Consider the following 12,963-nt stretch of genomic DNA (forward strand, 5'->3'; position numbering starts at 1 on the left):
ACTTGTTACTCCTGTGGTGAGCAGAAATGCATCTCAGAATGTATAACACATTTAATGTTGAGCTACAAAAAACAATCAGTTGCAGGGTTTGCAAAAAAGTTAGATAAAATTTTGCTCTGCCAAGTAGCAGAGTAGCTTGTTTACAAATGTTAGGGAAATTCTTATCTTGTAGCAAGCTAACATGATATGTTTGATCATCAGCATTCGTATTGTAGATGTCAATCTGCAAATTTAAACAAACTATTAAATATAACAAAACCTCATAGCTTATCCGGCTAATCCAACTTGCCAGCCACTTAACCTCTTAGCTTTCATAGTTAGCCATAATTAGCTCAAGTGAGCAAGTAGTGAGTACAAAAATGTCACATATGAAACACTGTAAAAGTTGTGCGGGCAAAAACATGATTTAATTTTGCTTGTTTAGACATTTACGTATATTTTTACATTATTAATGAGCAAGCCAGAGGCGGTGGTGGTCAGAAAAAACTCATTGATAAAAGAAAACAGACTCAGAAGGAAACCTGTCCTCATGTTGTTCACCCTGGAGAGTGTGAATATAAAGATGTTAGATGAGCACAGGACAGTGTCGGTGATTACAGCAGCCATTTTTGATGAGAGTGCTGGGTGTCCCAAATCTGGTGCTCTCATCGCCGTGACCAAGGATCAGTTCCTGGGCAGAAAACCAATCGAGCCACTGATGGGTTAACTCTCAGTGCCAGTCCCCAGCCCAGATAAAATGGCAGGGTTGTGTCAGGAAGGGCATCCGGCATAAAAACCTGTGCCAAAATCAAATATGTGAATTGGTCGAGCCGCTGAGGCGACCCTGAACATCCAGCAGCCAACAGACAACAACACATAAAACACGTTGACTGTTTTTTGTTACATTTGTTTTATCATTGAATTAAACCTGTTAAATCACCTGAGGATATATTGTATACCACTGTCTTTGTGTTGTGTTGATATGCTGTAATTTGCTCTAATATGGGCTTCACCAAAATAAAATCCCATCTAAACAAGTACATCAATATTATTTTATTTTCCTTGGAACAATATTTCATTTCCCAGGCCAGAACTAGATTTATCCCAGATGTTAATTTGCAGTACTTCACTTAGGTTTCAAATTTAGGGATATAAAAACAGGTTTACAAAACTAGATTGATAAAATAATACATTTAAAGTGCTGGTGGTGAGTGAAAGGGGGAACTTGTGAATGGAAATCACGTAAAACACACTTTTATAGCAATCGCACATGGCTTCATTTGGTAAGAGAGTTGATTGTAAACTTTGCCTCGCAAAAAAACCCTGTTTCATAGAAGTACCTTGGCTTATGTTCATGTGAATATGAGCCTGTTTGCTTATTCTCTGTGGCTAAACACACACACCCACACATACGGGCTTGCACTTCCATGTATTTAATGAGACGTTGGCAAAGATCTTCAAAGGTAATAAGCTGAATTCCCAGTTATACATAAAGACAATCTGCACTAAACATCTTCTCAGCTGTAACATACACACAATGTACAAAAACTGATTGTAAATATATATGAAATATAGTAAGTATGGTATATTCCGAATGATCTGTTGATGCACACACACACACACACACACAATTGTAATATTTCTGTAAATAGTCTGGTCTTTAATTATATACTGTATTATTCTTGTGAAGATGAAAACGATAAGCTCGGATGTGTATACTAAGCATACAAATAGTTGGCTTTTCCCAGGAAATGATTTGCAAATGGGTTTTGTAAATAGTTAAGAAGCGTTTAAGAAGAGTTTAAGGATTATGTGTTTATGTTTTGATTCATGATTTTTAATACATGATTTCCAAGCCACTGTATGTCACCACCACTGTGTGTCAATAGTATGATGTGATGATTTTGGGTCTGTAATCACATGTGAAATACCAGCAGGGAAAAAATGGTTTTGTACAGATTTTGTACAGATTTAATTTATGTATAATTTCTAATCATCTAGAATAGAGTGTATGAGTACTAGCTCTGTTATGTTCTTGTGCAGTTTGTCAAAACTCTAACTAAACACCAAGTTAAACCACATTCAATAAATATTTAAAATTGCATTTATGGCATTTGTCATATGGCAATGAAGACAGAGTCGTAAAAAGTTAGCTATTTACTGTCAGTTTTTCTCATTATCATGTAGGATAAAAAGCAATGCCTCAATGATGCTTCACACTGGATGCAAGTGGATTACATGCACGTGGATGTCTGTGCAAGTGGATTTCAGAACATGCACTACATGTCTGTGTTGTTTTTGCTACCGAACCAGAAGTAACTATAACCGGCAGTGATGTCATCCAGGCCAATACTTTACACTCAAGCTTGTTAAACTGAAAATTAGTTAAGTAGTTCTCTTTTTCTTATTTTCAAAATAAAAATAAGTACCAAGAAATTATTTTTTGAAACTTTTTGCTTTATTACAGTACATTTAAAATCTTGTTTTATACTGAGAGTAGAAAACGATAGAAAATTCATTTAAATATAGTAATGGTTCTGAAGTGCATCAACAGAACCTCACCCAATAAAAATAAAATGAAAATAAATGAAAAAGAAGTTTTTTTTTACTTTCATACTCTATAGGGTTTGGTAAATGGTGTTAAGTAGTGAACAAACTGACACTGAAGTGAAATAGTGTTTGGTACAAATCATCTACATCTCTTTCACTGCATGCTACTGTTACAGGAGTAAAAAAAAAAAACAGTAATATTCCGTTATACTGTAAAATTCTGATTTTAAACCTTTTTTTTTTCCATTAAGTACAAAGTTACGCTAGAATCCTTAATAAATGTCTTTCATCAATGCCGTTGGAAAAACACAATGATGGTCTGTGGCCCGTATGTAATACATTAGAATGCATAACACCACTTTGTCGAAACTCTCCTTTGTGTTACAGCCAAATTGAAATACAGTACTGCAGTCTGTGGTGAGTCATGAAAAAATCGGCAAGAGAGGAAGAGGGAGGACAAACAGATGGGTGGGACATATTGATGAATGAGTACAGCATGTTTTCCATCTTAAAAAACGACTAGACCAAACCTCCAGCACCACCTACACATTTCAAGAGCTAGCGTTCACTTATCATTGACTGTGCTTGGAGATTGTAATTGGAAAGAGAGAGAGAGAGAGAGAGAGAGAGAGAGAGAGAGTGAGAAAGAGAGAGAGAGAGACCCAGTGGAGGAAATCTAATCAGTCTAAATTACGAACTCTAGGCAACTCTTGATGAATATGTAATCAGTTTGAATTCTTTTCTGCTATTGTTATGGGATTTATATAGAAAATCTCTATAGATGTAGTAGACTAGAAGGCATATTTTATATTCAAGAAAGATTTTTAAAGCGTTGATTTGATCAGGTCTGGAGTCAGCAACTCGTTAATCAGATAATCAGCTGCCACACCTTCCGCTCTGCTTAAGTACAACATTTATCTTTTCACATCACTGAGAATGTTCTTTACTTTTTTCTTTAGGTGTGCATAACAGATAGAACAGATGATTAGGTTAATGAGATGTATCCATCTTGATAAAATGATTATTATAGGTTGGTGTGTTGCCGCAGAGGGCAACATTGCCACCTTACAGCTCCATGGTCCCAAGTTTATTAATCCTAAACCAAAGTTTTAATGTGTTCTTCACATGTTTTCTTCATGCTCATGTGGGATTTTCAGTTTCCTCCCAGAAACTAGCCAATAAAGACTGGCTCTTGGTACGAATGTGTGTGTTCATGGTGCCGTGTGACAGATGAACATCCTAACTTGGGTGTATACCTGCATCACACCCAGTGTTTCTAGGAATCCACTATAACCCTGGATAAAGCAGTGATTCTGGGTAAGTCATTATTATTTTAATCAACCTGCTATTTACTTAATGTTGATCGAGAGAGAGAGAAAGAGAGAGAGAGAGAAAAGCAGCACAAGGCTATGTGTGTGAGATAAAACTGCTGAAAAGTAAAAGTACAAAAAAGAAAAAAGAAGCTGTTTGACTTGTCAGAAGCTCGTCTCCCATCACATGATTCTGGAAGCAACCCAAGACAGGATAACATCACCTTTTAAGTCCAATGCTGCCCTTAATATTGTACATGGAATTTACATGAATCACAAAAAATCTGACACCAAGGCCTGTGCACCAAGAGCTTAGGTAGTCTGCAATTCCTACTGAGAGGCCATAGCCAAAGCCATATCTAACCGGACCAAGGGCTACTGGGGAGGATCAGGCTTCAGCATTTAATGCGCTCTATCATATTCTGTGCAATGTTGGCAGAATCAGTGCTAGAGGTAAGAATGGATACAGTAGACTGTGAGGCCAATCATGGCCCAATTCATCCTGACCTAATGGACTGTCCTGATCCTACAGGGAGAACCACGAGTTGTTTTTATATTGGCAAAAAAAATTATCCTGCTTCGAGTGTGCATTTGCCCCACTAGTAACTAAGCTAAGTGAGTGGCTCTCATTGACACTAATCAAGTATTGTATGTGCCCACCTTAGGAGCGTCAGTGCCATGTCAGTGGCATCTGAACTTGTGCTGCTCTGGTAACTGATGTATTTGACCATCTCAACATTTACCAAGTGTGACTACAACAGAGTTTCACAACCAGTAAGAAAAATTATGAATCCAGTTGATTAATGTACAGTATTCTATCCTCATATGGGTCTCCATATGCATAGTAACTCTGTGGCACTACACCACTTCCCAGGCAATGAAGGAAGCATCCATGTTGATTAAGTCTGTTTGACTACTCACCCAAGGCAGACCCCTCCTGGAGAAAAGTCTTGCTCCTTTAGAAAATTATGGCTCTTGTCTCTTTCATTGAGATGGACTGACTGCACACTCAGCTCTGCACCATGCTCCCTCAGATGTTCTAGCACTGCTCGACTGCTCACACCATCTCTCAGGGTACATGCATCAAGACTGTTCTCTATTCTACATTTACATTTATGGCATTTGGCAGACACCCTTATCCATAGCGACGTACAAAGGTGCTTTTAAGTCTTTATTGATGAATACATTAACACTGGTTCAGTAGGTTACAGACAAAGGATACCATCAACCTAACACTCTGCTTATTTAAAAGAGAAACTTCCTAGTTCAAATATTACAGGAAAAGGTAGATCTTTACCTGTCATTTACAGGTCACCAGTGAGTCAGCTGTTCGGACATCTATGGGAAGTTCATTCCACCACCTCGGTGCCAGAAAAGAAAAGAGTCTTGTTGTATACCTACGTCTTACTCTGTGAGATGGTGGGACCAGTCGGCAGTGCTGGTAGCTCTGAGGGTAGCTGCATTCTGGATTATTTGCAGAGGACGAATTGCGTTCATAGGTAGACCTGCCAGCAGTGAGTTGCAGTAGACCAGTCTTAAAATGACAAGAGACTGAACAAGTGACATTCATAACACCAGGGTTATGATATCCAAATCCTGTACTGGAGAGCTATTCTGTTCCCCAGATCAGGGGTCGGCAACCCGCGGCTCCAGAGCCGCAAGTGGCTCTTTCATCCCTCTGCTGCGGCTCCCTGTAGATTTGGAAAATAAATATTTAATTTAAATGTATTTTATTTTAGTTAGTTAGTTTTATAAAAAAAATGTAATTCTAAATTCTAAGATTATGATGCTCTTGTAACATTAAAATAAACCGTGTTTAATTTTTTTGTCGCTCAAAATATGCGTCATAACTGCCGAATTGCGAAATCCGACACACAGAAGCAGAAGCATTTTTGTTTTGCAGCCGGCAAGTTAAAACTTTGATGTCATGCAGGGCTGTCAAGTGTCACGCATTGAGAGTGACAGTCACTCATGTTGGTCTTTTCTCCCGCTCTCCCGCCCACATCGTATTTCTCACGCAGAAAAACTTTTTCAATATTTATCATATAATTAATACACCGCAGCGGCCAAAATGTATCTGTCCGCACCGCTGTCTCTATGGAACCGGGCAGGAATCAAGCGCGTCTCCCCTGGAGTTCTTAGTCGAGCCTGACACTTATCAGCCAATCAAAAATAGAGGCTACACAATAGCCAATCAGAAAATACCACTATTTTCTGATTAGTGGGGGATTAGTGGGGAATTGGGAGGGGGGGAGGTTGGAGATCTCAAGCTTGCCTGTCTTCAAAACTTGAGAGCCCTGGTCACGAATACGAAGAGGACTCAATTAGACATTGAACATTTTATTTGAAAGTAACCTTCAACCCAGCATCTTTTTTGTTAAGGTTAGTTCAAACTGTTTTGTTTGCCTGCAGAAATAAAATTTAATTTACTCGGTAGCAGTTCATTAATTTCATAAATGCAACACACTACAGTTTTTTCTATACTTTCCATAAAGGTAAAAAATTATATATGCAGTGTTATCTTCATTTTAGATGTCACATAGGTTTTGTGGCTCCCTGTGTTTTTTTTCTGTGGGAAACGGGTCCAAATGGCTCTTTGAGTGTTTAAGGTTGCCGACCCCTGCCCTAGATGTTCAGAACAGCTGAACCACTGGCTGTTTTCGAACAATGTGTAAAGACCTACCTCTTCCAGAAGTACTTGAGCTAGCACTTAAAGTAAAAATATAAGTTCTGTGCTCTTCTTGCTCTATTGCTGTCCAAGTTTTTTAGACTGATGGTATACTTAGTCCAAGATCTATTGAACCAGTATTGATGCATTTGTTGATAGAGACTTCAAAAGCACTTCTGTAAGTTGCTCTGGATAAGGGCAATTAATCTGCTATAGAATCTGCTATATATCATACATATAATTGTAAGCATGATTGGTCCACTACAAGAAGTAAATTGCTAGTGAATTGTCTGTATGCATCATGCACATGGCAAATTTATGAGCTCTTGTCATCAGTGTGAATATTATACAATATTATAACCCTGGTGTTATGAATGTATTCGGAGTGAGCACGATGTCTGAGCATGGTTATTCATCTTCTAAAACCACCAGTGAAGCAACACAAGTGACAAAAGCAAGCATGCAGCCCAGTCTGACCTGTCCACCAACCAGTCATCCTGGATAAAACAAGCCTACTTTAAAACACTCTTTGCACTCTTTGCAGTGTGGCATGAAAAACCCCTTTTGGTGTGGACTGTGTATTTGGCAAAATTAATTTTATATTGGTATCCAGTCCAGTGCCATCTGCTTTTTTTGGGCAGAATAATGGCATGTCAGAACTGAGCAGAATTGGGCCAAGAAAAATAAAATTCTGGACTTTCTTTGGACTTTGATGACAATTTCTTTCCTTTTCTTTTTTTTTTTTCTTTTTCTCCTAGATATAACATCCTCAGTCTCTCAGTTCTTGGTCTGTAGGGCACAAGTTCTCACTGCTTGTGTGTTCAGATTTAACATTTATTTCTCCTGATCTGATCTGATGCTCACTTATCCACATGATATTTAAGAGCATTATTCTGCTTATCAGGCATCATTCTAAAAGTGGCTAAGAGACAATTCAGATTCTGCCGATCAGCTATGCCGATTAGACACACTATGTCGGCACCAGCATGGCTATGCCTTCTGAGCATGAAATGTATGATTATTGCTTTTTTGACATGATAAATACAGTGACATTGTAGCTTGCTAGTCACTTGGAGCTGAGATTGTATATAGTGAAAACTAATGATTCTGTGGTTCACCTCAGGCAGAATTATTCATAGGGAAACCCAGCTGGAAAAGATAGTGAGTGAAAACCACAGAGTTGTTGTTCTACAGACGGAGGAGGATTTGGAACCTTAATTAATCACTGAGTGAAAAAAAAACAAAGCACAAAAAAGCAGAAAGAAATAAGAAACAGAGGATCTCAGTCTGTTGCTAGTGTTTCAGTGAGTGAAGTAGGTTGGCTACAAGTTGTTTAGCCATAGGCTCGCCTACCCAGGAGTTTGTAGGATTGTTGGGTGGAACTGAAAAACACAGATGGAAGCATCACGCTGCACCTGCTCCTTCTTTCCAACACAGCAGGGTGAGCCCGGTATGATTGGGGAGAGCCATTCAACTTGCATTGTGTTTTAACTAGAAATATTCTTTTCTGTGAATAGTCCATTATAGATTTGGGAAAAAGGAAAAAAAAAAAAAAAACATTTTCATTTGCAGAATTTTGATAGACAGCCTAATCCAAAGGTTTAAGGGCCTTACATAAGGACCCAACAGTAGCAGAACTTGGATTCGCCTCAAAAATGTCCCATAACATTCATTCAAAACAGTTAGATGAATAGGTCTATCTCAGGTCCAGCAATAATGTCATCTCCATCATGTTCAACAATAAACTTGCAACCCAATATTTACAAGGTCATGAAACAATTCTTATTATTTTATATTTGTCTCATTTTCTTACATCTCTTTGGTCGTTTTATAAAAAGTTGGTCATTTGTAGAATTTAAGTTCTACCCATTAAACGAAACAATATTATTCAGTCCATGTCGTTATCAGCTAATGAATGAGCTTTCTCTCACTCAGATGAAGATGAAAGGATTTTTGAGATCATGACTCACTGTAATGGATTTTTCAAGGTCTCCTACCTTAACTCTCTGCTATAGAAACCTGATTTTATTCTCACTGCAATGTCTGATTTTTCAGGTTTGTGTGTTTCACATTTCCTGCTTTCTTGGGCTGACGGGAAACGATGATTTCTTGCTCGCTCGGTAATGTAAAATATTGGAAAAGATTCCGGAAAAACTGCTATAACCGAAAATTGAAAGAATCTTTAAAGAATTGAAAGAATATCCTTATAAAGATGTGGAGATTGAGTGGAAAATGATGGCAAAAACAAGAAGAAGATGATGGTTGGAATGAATGAATGAATGAAAGAATGAATGAATGAATGAATGAATGAATGAATGAATGAATGAATGTATTTGTTCTTGAAACTTGCACTACAACAGTTAAGGCTCAACTGGCTTGTTAATCATACAATTGGGGTTCAAGCCCTAGAGTTGCCAAGCTGCCATGGTCGGGCCTTTAAGTCCCTTATCTCCCTGTATCTCTGGAACAGTGATGCTGTACTATAGCTAACCCTGGGTACTCAACCCAACTTCCTAACAAGCTGAGATATACAAAAAAAAATCATTTCACTGTGCTGTAATGTATATGTGACAAATTAATAAATGCTTCTTTTAAACGTGTATTTAGTTATCTAATACAGTAATTTTAATACTGTTTTCTTATATGTGGGTAAATTAACATACATAGAGTAAATAAAACTTGTAAATAAAACTTGTACTAGAGCAGACGCACCCACAAGTGACTAGGACATAAATGCCAGATCCTAGAACTAGGACTAAGACTAGCACAAGACAGAATAGTGCATAGACATTACAACGGGAAGATCACAAATATTACACAAAGAATTAATTACAATGCTTGGATGAAATATTATCACGGTATCTAGAACATGGGTAACTTCGTGGTTATGTAATTACAAGAAGCATTGCAATAAAGCTTTATACAAATGTGTGTCACCAATTTTTTATTTTGTTTATTTCCAAATGATTCAGGGGCAAAACAATGATTTTTTTTTTTTTTTGATGTAGTTGATTTTTTCAAATTTTAAATCTCACCTTGGTATAATAAATCATGACACATCCATTAGACTATGCATACATCCTTATCGTAAGGGCAGTTTCCATTTCTCTATGGAAATTCACCACAAATAAACTTTGTTCTGCCTTGCTGTTTGGAGTTGCCTTGAGGCAGAGAAATGAACTTTTTAATCTTGAGTTATTCCTGCATTATGGCTCCTCCTGGCTTAATATAATCCCTTTTCAAGCATCTGTGCCTGAGAGCTGAATCCATCTGAGTAAGCCTGGGCTAAATCCATTCTGAAGATGGGAATCGTTTCAGTGAAGCTCTCCAAAGTCATTCGCTGCTCTGTTTCCATGCACTGATGTCATGTTTCCATGGGAACTGTAACCTTCATTATGGGGACGTTGTGTCGATGATAGATGTTAACAAGATAGATAATGCAAATTCATACTTTTCAAAGAAGCGTCACATTTCATTGTTTATACTTTGTTAGAACGAATGGCAGTTTGTTCAGTTCCTTATAAGGATCTTATTTTCATATCCGTTTCTTTCAGGGTTCAATATAAATCTTGCTTATGGGAAACCTGACACAATCTTCATACTTCTGACAAATCCATTACATTCAATCATTTGTGTTGTGTAACCGCTTTATGGTCAGGGTCGCAGTTTTTCCGGAGCTGAGCCCAGCAACACAAGAAGGGAATACACCCTGGATTCCAGTCCAAATCCATTACAGTGTTCTTGAATTAATAAAAGGATGACATCACCCAGTTTACTTCACAATGTATGAATTTTTCATCTGCTTTCTTTGTACTGGCATCAAACCAAACAACATGCTAAACAGAAAGCTTGACACAAAGGGGATGGGGGATGAGAAGCGGGAATGATGGATATAAAATAAAAAAATGGCATACTCTTCTAAAGTATGTAAAAATGTTGCTTTGTGATTAATGATTAAAAGAAAATTCCAGTTTTGCTTTATAGCTGCTTTATATGTTTAGCCTGAATGTGAAAATAATGACAAAGAACAACTTCTTCCAGCCAGTTCGTTTTCGCTAGAAGTTACACATTTTACAATTCGAGCTAGGTAAATAAATAAAGATAAACAATCAAGCAAAGGGCATGAGATGTATGCTATTTAATGGTGAAGCTTTTTTTAACAAGTGAAATAAAGCAACGTCTCTGTGTCTGTATCTTTTGTATTTTTTGTGTGTCGATCTTTTTACTGAAACCGGTACATCCCATTGTGTTGGTTGTTGTGCAGAGCTGTAAGTCAAATAAGTAGCTCAGGTAATGAAAAGAGGATAATCTTTTACACACACATACACCACTGTCACGAGATGGAGGCCAAGATGGATGCAAGAGCAGCTAAAGACTGTATGAGACTGTGGCACATGACAAACATGACGACAACAACAACAACAACAAAAAAGATTGACAAAGAATCTCAACGAAACCAGAAACTACATAGAGGTGCTTAGTAGGAGTAACACAATACAACTGTGAGGACATGGACATGTGAGGTGCAATGGCTCATGGTAATGAATGTATCAATGACATTTCAGGCATCTTTCCTGACAACCACACCCTTTACACCAGCATCTTAACCCAAGTGTAAAGATCACATTTCTGATGGGTGTGTGAAGATATGAGAGAAATATTTGTGGTATTTTAATAACCCTTGGAGCTGCCCGTAAACCTGTAGTTATAATTCTTATAAAACTTTTCCACTTTATATGTGTTCATGCTAATACAGTATGTCAATTCTAGGTTTGTTTCAATTGTAGGGCAAATAAAGGTTCGTAGCATCACTATGAAGATCGTGAACGTAAAAACAGCAACTAAATCCAAACAGGGAAAATATTTTAAATTCAGCCAGCGGTATCCACCCTAATAGTGTCATATTTGTGATCTGTATTAAGACACAAATAAATAACACAACTTTGTTAAGTATAGTGATGTTGCCTTTCTTAACTAAATGTATTGTCCTTCACTCTCAAAAAAAGGTTCTTTGGGGTTCAGTATAGAATCCTGTGATAAGTGTGCAATAATTCGATCAAGATTTAAAGTCATGTACAAACACGCTAAGCGTTTACTTCACAACAGACAGGGAATGAAAGTCTCTTGTTTAAGGATGTGTATGTGCATTTGGTAAAAAAAAAAAAAAGTCTTCAGGACTTCAGGACAGCTATATGTGTAGCAGATTTTGTGTACTGGGAAATGAAGTACACAATTAGAAACACTAATTCCTCTCCAGTCTCTGTTTTATTCTTCAGTCATACAAATTCCCAGTGTTAGTTGTGTTATGTAAAACTTGTAAATGGAGCTAACGTTGCAGTGCTGTTGTATAAATCTAGTCAACACATTCAGCCAATCAGATTCAAGCATTTGTCAAACGCTTTTAAAAAAATATTAAAAAAATAGCGCAACTTAAACTCTGGTGCAAATCAAAGTGAAAAGTGAAACAAGAACGAGGGATTATTGAGTCAGGTGACAAGCAAACATGCAAGGGCTGATAAAAAACCTGGTAAAGAACCAATTCGACACAACTATAACAGCAGTCAACAGTAAGAAGTAAAAAGTTAGTAGTGTTGTTTTGTTTTTTTCAGGTTACTTTGGCAACTAAACTTTTCTCAGGAACTCAGAATTACGCTTTATATACATCCACATATCAAAGAAATTCCTGAATATATATTGAGTTCATTATCCAGGCTCAAGACATGTTTAACAGTGGGCTTAGTGGACAATTGTCTACACACCCACATGTGTACAAACACACACACATATGGAAGATCACAGCGTTCATTACCTGTGATGAACATAAACCTTGGGCATAAACCCCCCTCCTTGAACTTTGTACTATATTCTTACAACCTGAAGCTAAAATAGACTTTGATTGGGATATAAATAAATAAATAAATACATAAATAAATACATAAATAAATAAATAAAAATCGTACAATGTTAAATATTACTATAATAATATAGCAAATTTATTCACAAAAAAAAGAAAAAAATAATAATTCAATTGTTTCAATCGGTGTAAATCTTTACCCCATTGATGTAAATCTTAGTTTTGGTGCCAACAGAAGTCACATAATTATATCCACCTGTGTATAAGTATCATGTGACCTCGATATAAACGTGCAATGTGCAATAAAGGTAGAAATGTTCAAAGGCGTGGATACCTTTTTAACCCCCTGCACATAGCAAGGCCCAGACTTAGAAAACTGCACCACAAACACACATACAGGTGTATATAATAGCATTTGTAATAATTGTAAGGTATCATTTATTTTAGTGATTAAATCCAAAATCCACATGTTTTGATGTTGTGGTGTTGTGATATTGTGGTCAACATTGGAATAGACAAGAAACCCCATTACCCACTACAAACATGGCCGCCGAGGACTACACTTCACAACACACAAAGGCTATGCGCTAATAATATGTACT

The sequence above is a fragment of the Tachysurus vachellii genome, chromosome 26 (assembly GCF_030014155.1).
Source record: "Tachysurus vachellii isolate PV-2020 chromosome 26, HZAU_Pvac_v1, whole genome shotgun sequence".
NCBI classification, from domain to species: Eukaryota; Metazoa; Chordata; class Actinopteri; order Siluriformes; family Bagridae; genus Tachysurus; species Tachysurus vachellii.